This window comes from Hetaerina americana, unplaced genomic scaffold, assembly GCF_022747635.1.
Source record: "Hetaerina americana unplaced genomic scaffold, ioHetAmer1.1.p SCAF_3, whole genome shotgun sequence".
Taxonomy (NCBI): Eukaryota; Metazoa; Arthropoda; class Insecta; order Odonata; family Calopterygidae; genus Hetaerina; species Hetaerina americana.
This window is the reverse complement of record NW_027286874.1, coordinates 73,793,884-73,806,736: the sequence shown is the minus strand read 5'-3', so window position 1 is coordinate 73,806,736 and position 12,853 is coordinate 73,793,884. Positions and strand designations below refer to the sequence as shown.

Below are 12,853 nucleotides of genomic sequence, written 5' to 3'. Positions count from 1 at the left end.
TATATTCAAATATAATTTCTTAATATAATTGTCCTGTTAATGAATAATGTTGCATGTAAATAGCTTCATGCGTGGCGACTAGGTTTTTTTGATTGCATATTTGAATTGATTACAGTGTAGATATATTGATGTAATGATTGTGTGGCTAAATGGTAGACGCAAGGCTTTTGACCTATCACCCTCCATTAACATACGCTCTTGCAGTGGCTTACCGGGTATTAAACATAGATATACCAGCAATAAGCGGATAAGCTAACAAAAAATTAGGATTTATTAGAAGAGTATTGGAGAAATGTGGTAAAAAGGTAAAGGGAAATGTTATCTTTCGCTCATGTTATCTTTCGGCCTTATTTAGAATATGCTGCTTGTACATGGGATCCTCATGAAGTTGGATTGATTGCCGAATTGGAACGCGTACAGCGTAGAGGAGCTGGATTTGTAAAACGTTGTTATGGCAACCTGTATAGAATATCAAAATTATTAACGGAGCTAGTTTAGGAATCAATCACTGAGCGAAGGTTAAATTAAAGATTAAAACCTTTTGCCTGTAATAGTTCGTCTCTTTAGCCATGATGTTGAAAATGTATTATTATTACCCCCATCGTATTAGGCGAGATCATGTCATTACAACCATCGTAGGCGAGATCATGTCAATAAAATTAGAGAGATTATTTGTAGGACAGATAAGGAATCAGAAAAACATTGTCCGACCGTGGTAGGGGTCAAAATTAGTCTGGTGTGTATTCACCCCCTACCCTACACTCTAGCGGTGTCTTGCAGGGTCCTAAGAATACTAAAAATGAATTCCACCATCATCTAACAAACCGACTTTCGGCTTGTTAGCTTTGTTCATGGTTATTATACATAAAATCTGGTTCAAATCTTATCTAAACATAGAAACCCAAAGAAAGGGCAATCCCGAGTATGTTGGACATTTCTACGAGCAAGTGTAAAACATATCGATTAAAGATGTAATTTTTCCCACGCAAGATAAGGGATCCGATCATGGGAAGCCTCGGTGGTCGGAGGTTGTTCTTGAAGGATCGGCACGGTTTCCGAGGGGGTGGATCCTGCGAGACACAACTTGCGCTCTTTGTTCGTGATATTCTTGTTTCGGGAGGGAGCGGTGTTCCAGTGGACACGATTTTTCTGAATTTTGAGAAGGCCTTCGACGGGGTGCCTCGTGGTGAACTGCTCGCAAAGCTGGAAGCATGTGTCATCGAAGGAGGTATCCGGGGTTGGATGGGGAGCTTTTTGAGTGCTCGGGTTCGGCGAGTGGAGATGGATGGAGTTGACTCGGGTGCGATGGAGGTTGGTTCGGGTGTTCCCCTGAGGAGTGTAATCGGACCTCATTTCTTCCTACTTTGCGTCGGCGACATTGACTGTGGTCGCTGATGGGATGCGTTTGTTTGCCGGTGATGCAGTGGTTTGCCATGATGTCCGTGATTCTGGGGACGCGGCGGCTTTGTTGGGTGACCTTGGTGCTGTGCAACGCTGGTGCGATGCTTGACGGTTGGAATTTAACTTAAGGGGGTGCATGGTCGTGGGCTTTTGGAAGGGGGGCGGTTGCCACCCGAGCGCCTGCGGCGTTGGGGGCGCCGAGGTGGAATGTGTGGACTCGGTTGGGTACCTGGGCGTTGCCCTCACTCGCGGTCTCTCCTGGGTGGGACACATGCGGGGAGTGTCTGAGCGGGCGGGCAAAGGGCCGGGATTTGTCATAGTGCTAGGTGGGTGTGATGGAGGGGTCGGGGAGAGGTGTTTTCTGTCGTTCGTTGGGCCTTATTTGGATTGTGCTGCAGGTATGTTGCATCCTCCCGAGGTTGGGTTGGTTGCCGGGTTGGTTAGCGTGCGGCGTGGAGGAGCTGGATTGCGGGGGCGTTGTTGGTGGTAGGCATGGTGGCGTGTCCAAGGTGTTGGAGCGGTTAGGCTGGGAGTCGTTCGCGGAGCAAGGGTTAGATTGCAGATTGATGCTCTTGCATGAGTTGGAGGGAGGTCTCTTTGGCGGTGGTGTAGAGGGTGTATTGTTGCCTCCATCGTGCTGCGGTGGGAGGGATCATGCTGGTAAGGTTGGAGAGATTGAGTTCGGAACGGATGGATTTGGGATGTCATTTTTTCCGCGAGCGATAGGGGATCATAATGGCATTGTTCGACCGCGGTGAGGTCGTGTTCCGATAGAATTGTTCTGGTGTGTTCACCTGGCCGTGGCTTACAGGGTATATATAAATAATAAAAAAAACCGTTGTCCGACCGGGGTAAGGGATAAATGTATTTGAGTTAAAATTACTCTGCGGCGTAATCACCCCCTGCCACGCACCTTAGCAGTCGTTTGCAGGGTATCATGTATGGATGAACGCATAACTGTAGATGTAGAGATGCAGATGAATGGGTGAATACTTTAGTAGAGATAGGTAATACCAATGTCTCCAATTAAAAATTCCAGAATACGCTCTTTATTCAAACGGTAGTAGTCCCAAATTTCAGGGAATAGTCCTTCTACTTTTACATCGGTCCAATCAAACAGGAAGGACGTGCACTGAATTTATCGAAAAAAATTAAGCGCTAAATTAGAAATTGTCCGCACAGCAAATGGGGAAACAGGTGGGACAGCGACGTTTTGGCGACAACACCCCCGACTCGGCACGCCCCAGGGAAAAAAATCGTCGTCGTAAATGCATTACGATTCATCAGTTGATAGCCCAATGAAAGTGCGACCAGCCGACGAGCCCCGAATTATCGGCCTTGGGCTGCCTTTAACAGGGCTCGGGAAAATATATGTCCCGGAGAAAGAGAGCGAAGGAAATTGGCTCCCTGATTGAGCCCAGGGGTGGGGAGGGTGTGAGGGTGAACGGGGAAGTTTGAGGAGGAATAGAGGAAGGGAGGGAGGACGAGGGTGCCTGATCGATCACCGCAATCAAGGCCTTAAGGGTGAAGACACCTGTTCAGTCGCGTACTTCCCATCCATCTCAGCGGGGAAAAAGGGAGGACGAGGAGGAAAAAACTCAAATGGCGCCTGGGATGTGACCATAGCAAATCTACTTCCTGCCATCTCATTGTGGGGTGAGAAACGTCTTGGTAGGTGTGAGTTAGGGGGTGTTAAGGGTGGGGTATCAAATCCCGCTCTCGCGTTCCCGCGACAAAACAGGACTACACTGGCTGCGAGCCAGACAGCGGCCGGGGGAGGGTGATGGAAGGAAGCGGCAGAGGAACGGGAGATGGAAAAGAGAGACGTCGTCAGATGCAATGCGCCCCCAGACGGTCTAATGCGTGCGCGTGGAGGGGGTGGGAGGGGACGGCGGATTAGAAGGGGTTAAAACTGGACGACAGCCTCTGGGCGTCGACGAACGCGGAAGGAGCGTCTCTCGTGCCACGCAGTACTTCAGGCCCCACGCGGCGTTAGACGTGGTGGTGCTTAGTCCGGCTGTTGACCTTCGACTTTGGAGGACTTGTTTGTGAACCACGACAAGAACGTAGTGATAATAACATATACTATTTTACTTGTCGATAGGAGAGGAATATCACACTGGATATCTTACTTGTTTTCGAACCTCACTGAATCTCTCTTTCCTTCTTTCAACAAGAACACCCGGGGTACCTTCGGAAACCTTGGGAGAGTTTGGCATCGACGCCTCTTTCTCTCCTCAAGTTCCCATTCTCTCTTTACCTGTTCCGAGAAATAAAACTTGTTTTGAATATACGTACATTACTCTGAAAGACTCTTCCAGGGTTTGTATGAACAGGCGATGTTGGATCATGCGGGCGATTAATGATATTATCACGGGAGATACGGTTCATTTTTTTAGTAATTCGAATATTTTGCGCACGTAGTTATCTGATACTGTAACCGGGAATAGTGGGAGGGAAAAAATGTTCCTTATATCCGCTTGATTGGCAATCAAGTTTCACTTAATGCAGCCGCGTTTTGCAATGTGCGGTACTAAAAATATTCCCTCTCTCGTTACATTCGAGGGTCATCTAGTCATGGAAGTTAAGATTTTGGATGGTCTCTGTCAACTACTATCTTCCACGCATCGATTTAAATTTTCTTGGTTCTCCTACACTATTTCCTTCTTCAGTTCGTCGAACCTTCTTCTGCGTGCCTACATACCGTTCAGTGAGTCAACGTATCGTACCCATCTTCTTTTCACACAAACCGGAATTTATTTAGTTTTTCATCATTGATTCAAGGTATTTTATTCGAAAACTACCTTTGGTAGGTTACGAATACTTCCTAATGACCTTTCAATTATAAGTATCGTGATAATTTAATCTTTCATTGTTCTGCATACAATGGAAAGAGAGGGTAAAAGAGCTCTGTTATTTCACGCCAGTTAGGCCCCACCTAAAGTATACTGCAGGTAACTGAGATCCTCAAGAGGTAGGCTTAGTTTTCTAACTAGATCGAATGCAACGTAGGGCAGCCAAGTTTGTGAAAAGTTATCAGGAACAACGAAGCAGTTTCCAGTTATTCTGATCCCTTATCGTCTGTGGGAAAAATAGGATCTTAAATATACAAGGTTTGTACAAAAAGTATAGGTAACAATTTTTTCCTAACTTGCAGGTGAAGTGCTGAATTCAGACCGTCGGTTAACTTGTGCGCATGATCTCAGATCGCATTGACATAGATAAGATTGCAGTGCACACCATTATCACTGAAAATTTGGCAATGCGGAAGATTTGCGTTATACTCGTCCCGAAGAGATTGACGGACGACCAAGAGCATAGTCGAGTGCCTGTTTGCGAAGACCTTGTGCAACGGCAATCTGCAACGATTTCCCCACCTTCTTACAGTCCCGAATTGGCACCAGAAGACTATTTCCTATTCATAAAAGTGAAATCCTCCCTCAAAGGACACCACCATGGGACCCTAAGTGCTATCAAAGAAGCTTGCACGCATACCCTTAAGGACCTTCCGGAATCCACCTGACAGGGAGCCTTCGAGTCGTGAAAAAGCCGCGGGCAAAAGCGTGTCGACGCTCAAGGGACGTGCTTAGAAGAATTTCGAGGCTTTGTAGCAATATCTGAAATAAATTTATAATTCCCGGGGCTTTTCCCGATACTTTCCATACAAACCATGCAACTTTTCTGCACTTGATCTCTCTCATCTTACTGCCATGATCTCTCTCCTACCGTGGTAAGATGGGGCTAATAATACTTACTATATGCCTGGGCAGCGGTACAAATTGAGATGGAAGAAGATCGACCGACATCAAGCGAAGAATTTCCCAAGCTAATAATAGGTTCATGGAAAAGATACAATACTACAGGGTTGAAAGGACCTGGAGATAGTTGAGTATTGGTCACCTATCACAGGTTTTGCAATGAATTTCGTACCCTCAAAGACGAAAGTTATCTTTTTCGTAAGAATTAAGGTTGATAGCATAAAAGAAGAGCAAATATTACATAGAAATCAACTTAAATACAAGTGAGTCGACATGACATGCTTTTTGTTGACATATGACTCGTTCTTAAATTCGGTTTCTGGTCTGTGATTCACTATTCCAGTATACCATGATTACAACTTTGATTGGGTATTAGATTTTTGTTGGAACTTTATAGACTGTTGACAGTCGAATTATCTTTGCTTTTGCAATTGCCACATTCTATGTAAAGAGAAATTCTGAATCTCACATGTTCCTCCTCCTTCTAGTCAACAATCCATAATGCCTTACCTCTGAATGGAAACACATAAGAGTTATTTATTAATTCAAAATTTTAAAATGTGGAAGAATCGTACATTCTTCGAAAACTTTTTCACGTAAAAGAATAATTCACCCTTCACTTTTTCCTCAGAAGCTAAAGTTGAAAGATTTTCGTCACTTTAATGTGCCAAGCTTTCAAAATGACACTTTCACTGAATAGAATTTTACTTTTGTCACTGAAATTGAACTTCAAGCTGATTTCCAAGAGAAATAATCTCCAGAGAGTACATGACAATCATGCACACGGACCCCCATATTTATATTAATAGACCTCCCGCTTCATAGATAATCTCAGAAATGGAAATACTAATGAAAAGAAAGGGATGGAGTGACGCCACGTCTATAGTCAGTTCGCGTTTGCCTGGCCAATGACGTCAAGCGAGAAAGGGGAAATGAGAGGAGGAGAAGGGGCCTAAGCTTTATGGGTACGTGCACACGTTAGACACAATGCGCAGTGACTGATTTTGGTTGGGGCGAGTCCAAGTTTAGAATACTGCCCATCGAGGGGAATTTATCGCGCAGAAAATGTAAGCAGACGTAAACAAGCTCGCCTGGTCGGTTGAAGGAAAAGAGGCTTGACTACCTCCGTGAACAGCAATCCCTACCTCATTGCCCTTCCCCTCCCGAAAGCTGTTCGCGCATGTCTCCACTCGTGTAAGTACTACTACCCCTATCACGCGGAATGGACTGGGCCCACCTGCGCGGTCGACTATTGAGTATCGGCTAGCTTATCATGAACGGGCAACACTTAATCACAATCAAATTAAACAACTTTGTTTCTTCCCAAACAGCATCTCCCTTGCAATTTCACCTTGTGATAACCCCACGGGAATCACCAGGTCACCTCGACTATAGTCCACGATTCAAGGAACTAAATCCGCCCACAATGCCAGGACCTGGATTCCGAGGTTTCCTAAAAAAAAACACCAGTGAATTTCAAAAAAACTGCGGGAGATGCCGCAACAGTAACTTTTTAACAGAGTCATCCGCCCCTATCAAGGCGAATGATTTTTACACTCTGAAATTGTTGCATTGAAACACTAGTGAAATTCATCGTCATGTCTCAAGCTAGGAGGCTCAGATGGGGGAAGAGTTAAAATGGTGAAGTCAATGTTTACATGGATATACGTGCGATGTCCATTGACGCTGAACGATGAAGAGAACTCCCGTCGAAATCGAAGATGATAATTCCACGAAAGAGCTTACCAAGCTATTCGCGGGTAGGTTCTGATTACCTACGATTATAAGATTTGATTCGAAAGTTAAACTAGCTTCATAGATAGAATGTTAGAACACTAGATTGTCTAGACATTTCCCGTTTCGGGGTTAATCAATACCCCCATTTACTGAATTAAATGTACGAAATATCTCGTTTAAAAAATCTGAAATGGGGTACGAAAGTATCTCCTCTTCAGGATTTCAGGCATCAAGTTCTTCACTCAATATTCAGTACTATTATCAAGAGAACACAGTGTTTTTAATGATATACCTGAATAAATGAATAAACACTGAATATTGCCTTACTGCGTTCACGATGCCCAAATGCACCAACCATGACAGGACGCGCTATAGTAAGAAGATTAATTTGCATTCGGAAACGTTGAGCAAGTTTCGAAGCTCCAAGCTTAAAATAAGAAACTGTACATTACTATTTACATTATTTATAATTAGAGCATGTAAAAATTAAACGATCTCATAATTTGGTCGTGTTTTATATTCGATAGTGAGATTATCCCAAAAATGAATACCCCACACTCCGATGACTAGAAACTAAATTTTTTAGCTTGTATCCCAAGCTAATTCTGGAGAGTTTTCCTCCGGCGAAGTTGATGTGATCGGGATCAAGCCTCCTCGTTCTACCGAGGACCTCAGTTCGATCTTTCGGAGGTTGGTAGAACTTTTCAATAGCATACCAGTGCCAACACGGATGCTGTGAATAGAGCACGTGAAAGTGATGCACACTGTCGTCGAATGCTAAGCAAAACCGTCGAATCAAGCCACATTTCAAGAAAAGCAGGATGATTATTCAGCAAGCAAGCCGGGGCACACTCATCATTCTTCCCTTTGCTCTCAATTTCTACCCATACTTCATTACCAGCCCATCGCTAACAACTCAAATGACCTCGATGGACGAGAACCAAACACAAACCTAAATGTTCTTGTGAAGCTGACGCAGCCTTCTCTAAACACACGCGTAGGCTCGATTTCACCATCCACAACTACGCCATGCTACGCAAGCCACCGCAAAGACGCGTGGCGGGGGCTGTTATGACACCAGTATTTTATGAATGAATATTCACTCACACGCAAATATAAAAATATTTTGGCACACACATAAACACACGTATTCTATCACACAGGCACACATGCCTGTCTATATTATACGACAATAGATGCGTTCAAGTTTATAAGTTTGCGTTATTAATTAAGAAAGTAGGAGTGGTTACGTTTAATTATGATATGAATACAATACTTGCATGCGTCGTGCGAGGAAAGAAAGAGTACTTGAATCTGTCACTGTACTGATTTCGTACAGGTATTCTTTCTCTGGGTATATTGTAATTCCCTAGGTGTCACTAGAAAACTTATTGTTCTGTATGATAACTCTCTAATAATCTTGAGTCTTGCTTGCTTTCTTCGTGACTTTAGGTGCTTCAGCATGCCCATCACGCTTATTCGTTTCTCTTCTTCTACATATTATCCTACAAGCTAGGGTGTATGACAGGGGGTGATTCAATACCACGCAATAAACATCAAAAATTAATGAAAACTTCGTTGCAATTTTCCACAGTTAAAACTTTATTGCCGACCATGGTTTCGATACACTGTATCATCTTCAGGTGATACAGTGTATCGAAGCTCACCTGAAGATGATACAGTGTATCGAAACCATGGTCGGCAATAAAGTTTTAACTGTGGAAAATTGCAACGAAGTTTTCATTATGTCTCGATTCCACAATATCACGCCTGACTCTTCACTTTTCGTATCAAAAATTAAGCTTTCTTATTGTTTAGTTACAATATATGTGCAAAACAATTCAAATTAAGCAGATCATGACAACTACAGAACCATCCAATACAGTATCTGAGTGTTATAAGATGGCCATAATTATAATGGCGACTATGTAGAAAAATAATTAATGATGGTACCTTTCAAATGTATACAGTAAAACTTCGTCTTTTCACTAGGTTCATTTTTATTTCAAAACGTAAGTTACTTTCTTGACATTCCTCGCCGACAACTCGCGGGATTTTCTATTGCAGCGCATATTTTAACAGTTCGCAGTGAGCAAAGTAGAAGAACCGAAGAAGCACAGTCTGCACACTACCACAGTGGCATGCGTACTGAGTGTAGGGACGTTTAAACACCAAGATGGTGGCTCTAGCCCTACCCACCTCCACGCTAGGCCGAAACTTGAGTTACTTTATGGTCCTCCTCCATATAATTCTCCAAGCACAAGATAGGAGCCGCTAAAACTAAGGACAATTTACTAGGTTCGATAAAATAATGACAACATACTAAGCTGCTTACAATGAGAAAAGAAAAATACTTTTTCCCCTCTTAGCGCGGTTGGATAGTTATTTTGATCCCCCATCGTTCTGAGGAAAAATGACAAAATTCTCGTGGCAAATTTGACTAATATAGCAGATTTTCTCCGAGTCGTTCCCAATTTCTTCAAAAAAACACGTTCTCCTATGGGCAACAAATAGCTGGCTGCATATCTTCTTCCAACACATTGCAAAAACGTTCATATCCTTCATCAATGCTCAATGGAGATATCGTTAACCCAAGATGAACACGAATGCTCAACATTGAAAAATTGGCCTTCTATCGGCGTGCTTTCCTGAGAGAATTATTTCCTAACTTTCAGATAATGGGCCTAAGGTCCCTCGTCGTGTTTGTGCTGCCAGTTTAAAGTCGGTCGCGAATATTCATTCCTCACCCTTCCGAGTCGCTCAGCATCACTGAGACACTTGCTTTGATGCTTCGCTCCCCCCACCCACTCTTCGATTTCAAGAGCTCCTTCGGAATGGTCATGCAATTTACCGAATTGAATTTCATCATATTAACAATTAACACTGAATGAATCAAGAACACCCTTTTCCACCCGCTGCGTCCAGGATATAATTAGTTTCACCCATATACATGTATTTTACACTTATCTTGTGTTTTGTTGGCAAATCCCTTTCCGCATGACAAAATAGGGTTGACATACATCTGACGTAGTGCATGCTAAAATTTAGTCTTTCAATGTACTTACAAGGTCCCTCTTTTCTACCTGTGTCGTCAGGATTGAGGGCCATAAGTCGCATGGCTATGGATTGGTAGAATTTTCCCCTTCTGGCTTTCCAGTTCGGCATGAGCGGTCTCGGCCTGGTGGTAGACTGACGTATATGTTATTATGGCTCATTTTTATTCCCTCCTTTTCAATGAACCTCGAGAACTTCTCTTGCGGGCAAAATTAACACTTATTTATAACAAAGGTTTCCGCTAATATGTACATGGTTTGCACCACCATACACTTCTTTTCGGGGATTTTGAGAGGATGTTTTGACCTTTTCCTAACCCTTGACACACCCTTATTCTCTCTTATACTTTCCCCACCTGGTGCTTGCACCCCATTCCACACACCTTTTTGGTTCATCGTGGGGTATTTGTGAGGATGTAGAAACTAGTTCATTTTAATTCAGGCCGGATCTTTTTACAAGTGAGGTAACCGAAGCTTCTTGAAAACAAAAACCAGCGTAATCAACCCGAAGATTGGTTCGATTGGTAGAGGGTAGAGCTAACTTCGCACTGAGTCCTGAATGAATAGTGAGATTCACACATTAAGTTAAGAGGTCGGGGATTTAGCAGTAAAACCTGACACTTGAAAAGTTACTCAGGTGGGGCAAAAATTACGGTGCCCATAAGCGTCACCAGGAATCGAACCCGCATGCATGTGTCTAAGTTAAGATGAGTTTTGCAGGAATATATACGCCTCTATGGGTTTGAATTGGGATGCTTTTGTTATTTGCATGAGGTTGCATTCTGTTTTACGGGTGTTGTCCTTACACCCCCTGCCACACGCCCTTGCGACGTCTTGCGGGGTATTAAGTAGATGTCGAAAACACCAAAGCTCCTTAACGAGTACCACATATTCTTTAGCAGAGTCGCTCGGCTCGGAACGCACAATTACCGGAATAGTCGACGATCGACCGGCGACCCGAGATTTCAGTCCGCTGTCCGAAGCTCTAAGAAGGAATTGCCCCTTTTAAAGAATGGCCTCCTCCAACTCCACAAGCTGTTACTCACTCCCAACGGCCGCGCTTGTCCAAGAGGTCCATGACTTCGAAAGATTGGTCCCGAAACACTTTGCACTCGACCAATCGCCAACGGTGCGAAGACTTACCTTAATGGGGTGGAAACTTAACATTATGCTCACACTGCTAACAAAAACATTTCCTCTTCAATTAATCTCCTTACCCATTCCGGCTCCCTTCCATCTCGTTAATATTTTTACGACTCTTATAACTTTGTCCCTTCATGACTCACATCCTACTATTCACATCCCGACCGGAAAATCCTTTAGATGAGATCCAAGATTAACCCACTGGCAGGAAAAAAATTCTCATTCACGCGCGGTCTCCACACAACGGTTCCGATTACTACGACAACGGAGCGAATCCACGAAAAATTAAACTGACTAAATGAGGAGGATCACTACTTCCCATAGACAATGAGCAAAACATCAGGTATGTTTTCGCTTCACCTAAAGTCAACGGCCACCTGAAATATTTCCAATCAGGTATTTCGAAAAACATTCGTTTATTTATCTTAACGGGTTCAAATCCCGGCGGTGTTGAATATTTTTCTGAGGTATCTCGATCCCTACTTGAGGTGCTTTGTGGAGGGCACTTTGAGTGAGTACGCCGTCCGTCGGATGGGACGTTAAGCTGTGGACCCCTTGGCACCTTTCGTAAAGAGTAGGCTAATGCCGACACAGGGTTTCTCTCCACCCTTCATCCTATCCTGTCCATCCTCTATGGCGCAAATGACCTCAGCTGTCGGTCGCCTCCCCTAAATACTACTACCACCCATTTACCTTAAAATGAACTGAACTGTTTATTTATATTTTTATTTATTTGGCACTAATCCGTAAGACAGCCAAGTTTCAGCCTTTCACATTTGGACTATAAACATGAAATAAGAAGGACAACCACAAACATCCAAGCCCTATGTGGAGTAAAATCCACCCATGTTTGCTTAGAACCCGTGACCTCTGGATTCGCAAGACAGAAGTTTACCCCGCCTCCACTGAGGTAGAAATATGGTGTCGGAGTCGTGAAGTTCGTGAGTTTGTGCCCTTATTGGCATTTAATCACGGAAAAAAAGTAGAAATAGTTTCATTCACGGACTCGAAACGTGGATCAATAGGATGGAAAATTGAATCTCTGGCATAGATGTAAGGGTCTGGTATGCACATGAAGAATACTTGAAACGACCGAGAACGTATTGGAAAAAAATTGTAAACGGGGAAGATTTATGTCTCAGGGGAAACTTCAGCGTCACACAGGAAAAGTTTGTCATTTTCTTGAACTTCGATTATGTGCTGGCGAAAGCGATTGAGCGAAGACAAAGTCATTAAATTTTCGGTCAAAAGACGAGGATTAAAAGATTGAGCCTGATGTTTCAGATAGTGCAGTAAGAGCTAAGTCAGTGAATGTTAGGGGAGACAGGAAAATATCTCCCGAAGCTAACATATTTTCATGGGGTGGCTTTTAATTCTTTAAATCTTGACACGTGAAAACATTTTCGAAGAAAATCAATTGTTATTTTTATAAACGATACACTCATACTAAAAATTTCACGAGGTCTGGCACGTTGATTGATAAAACGTGATTTAGTTTAACAGACCTACCCAATTAATTTTCCGCGATCTATTTTTGAAATTTCAGATTGCAATAAGTTTTTCTTCACTCTAGGGTATTTTAGCGAAAAGGACCTGCAACCTTCGACACACAAAAAATCTTGCAATTAAAAATGTACAACTCAAGTTGTATTTGCAAACACTGTCGTGGGCAAGAGTGCATTACCCTAAGGGCTAAACGGGATGACACTCTATTGTACAGAAACCGTGGGAATATATAAAATAAAATATATCTGTGATCTT

At 43.2% G+C, this 12,853-nt stretch overlaps 1 protein-coding gene across 1 annotated transcript in view; it reads right to left on the bottom strand.

The window, feature by feature from the left end:
• Positions 1-12,853, bottom strand: part of LOC139690434 (C-Maf-inducing protein-like) — a 191,540-nt gene that overhangs the window by 157,430 nt on the left and 21,257 nt on the right. The gene's annotated exons all lie outside the window — the stretch shown is intronic.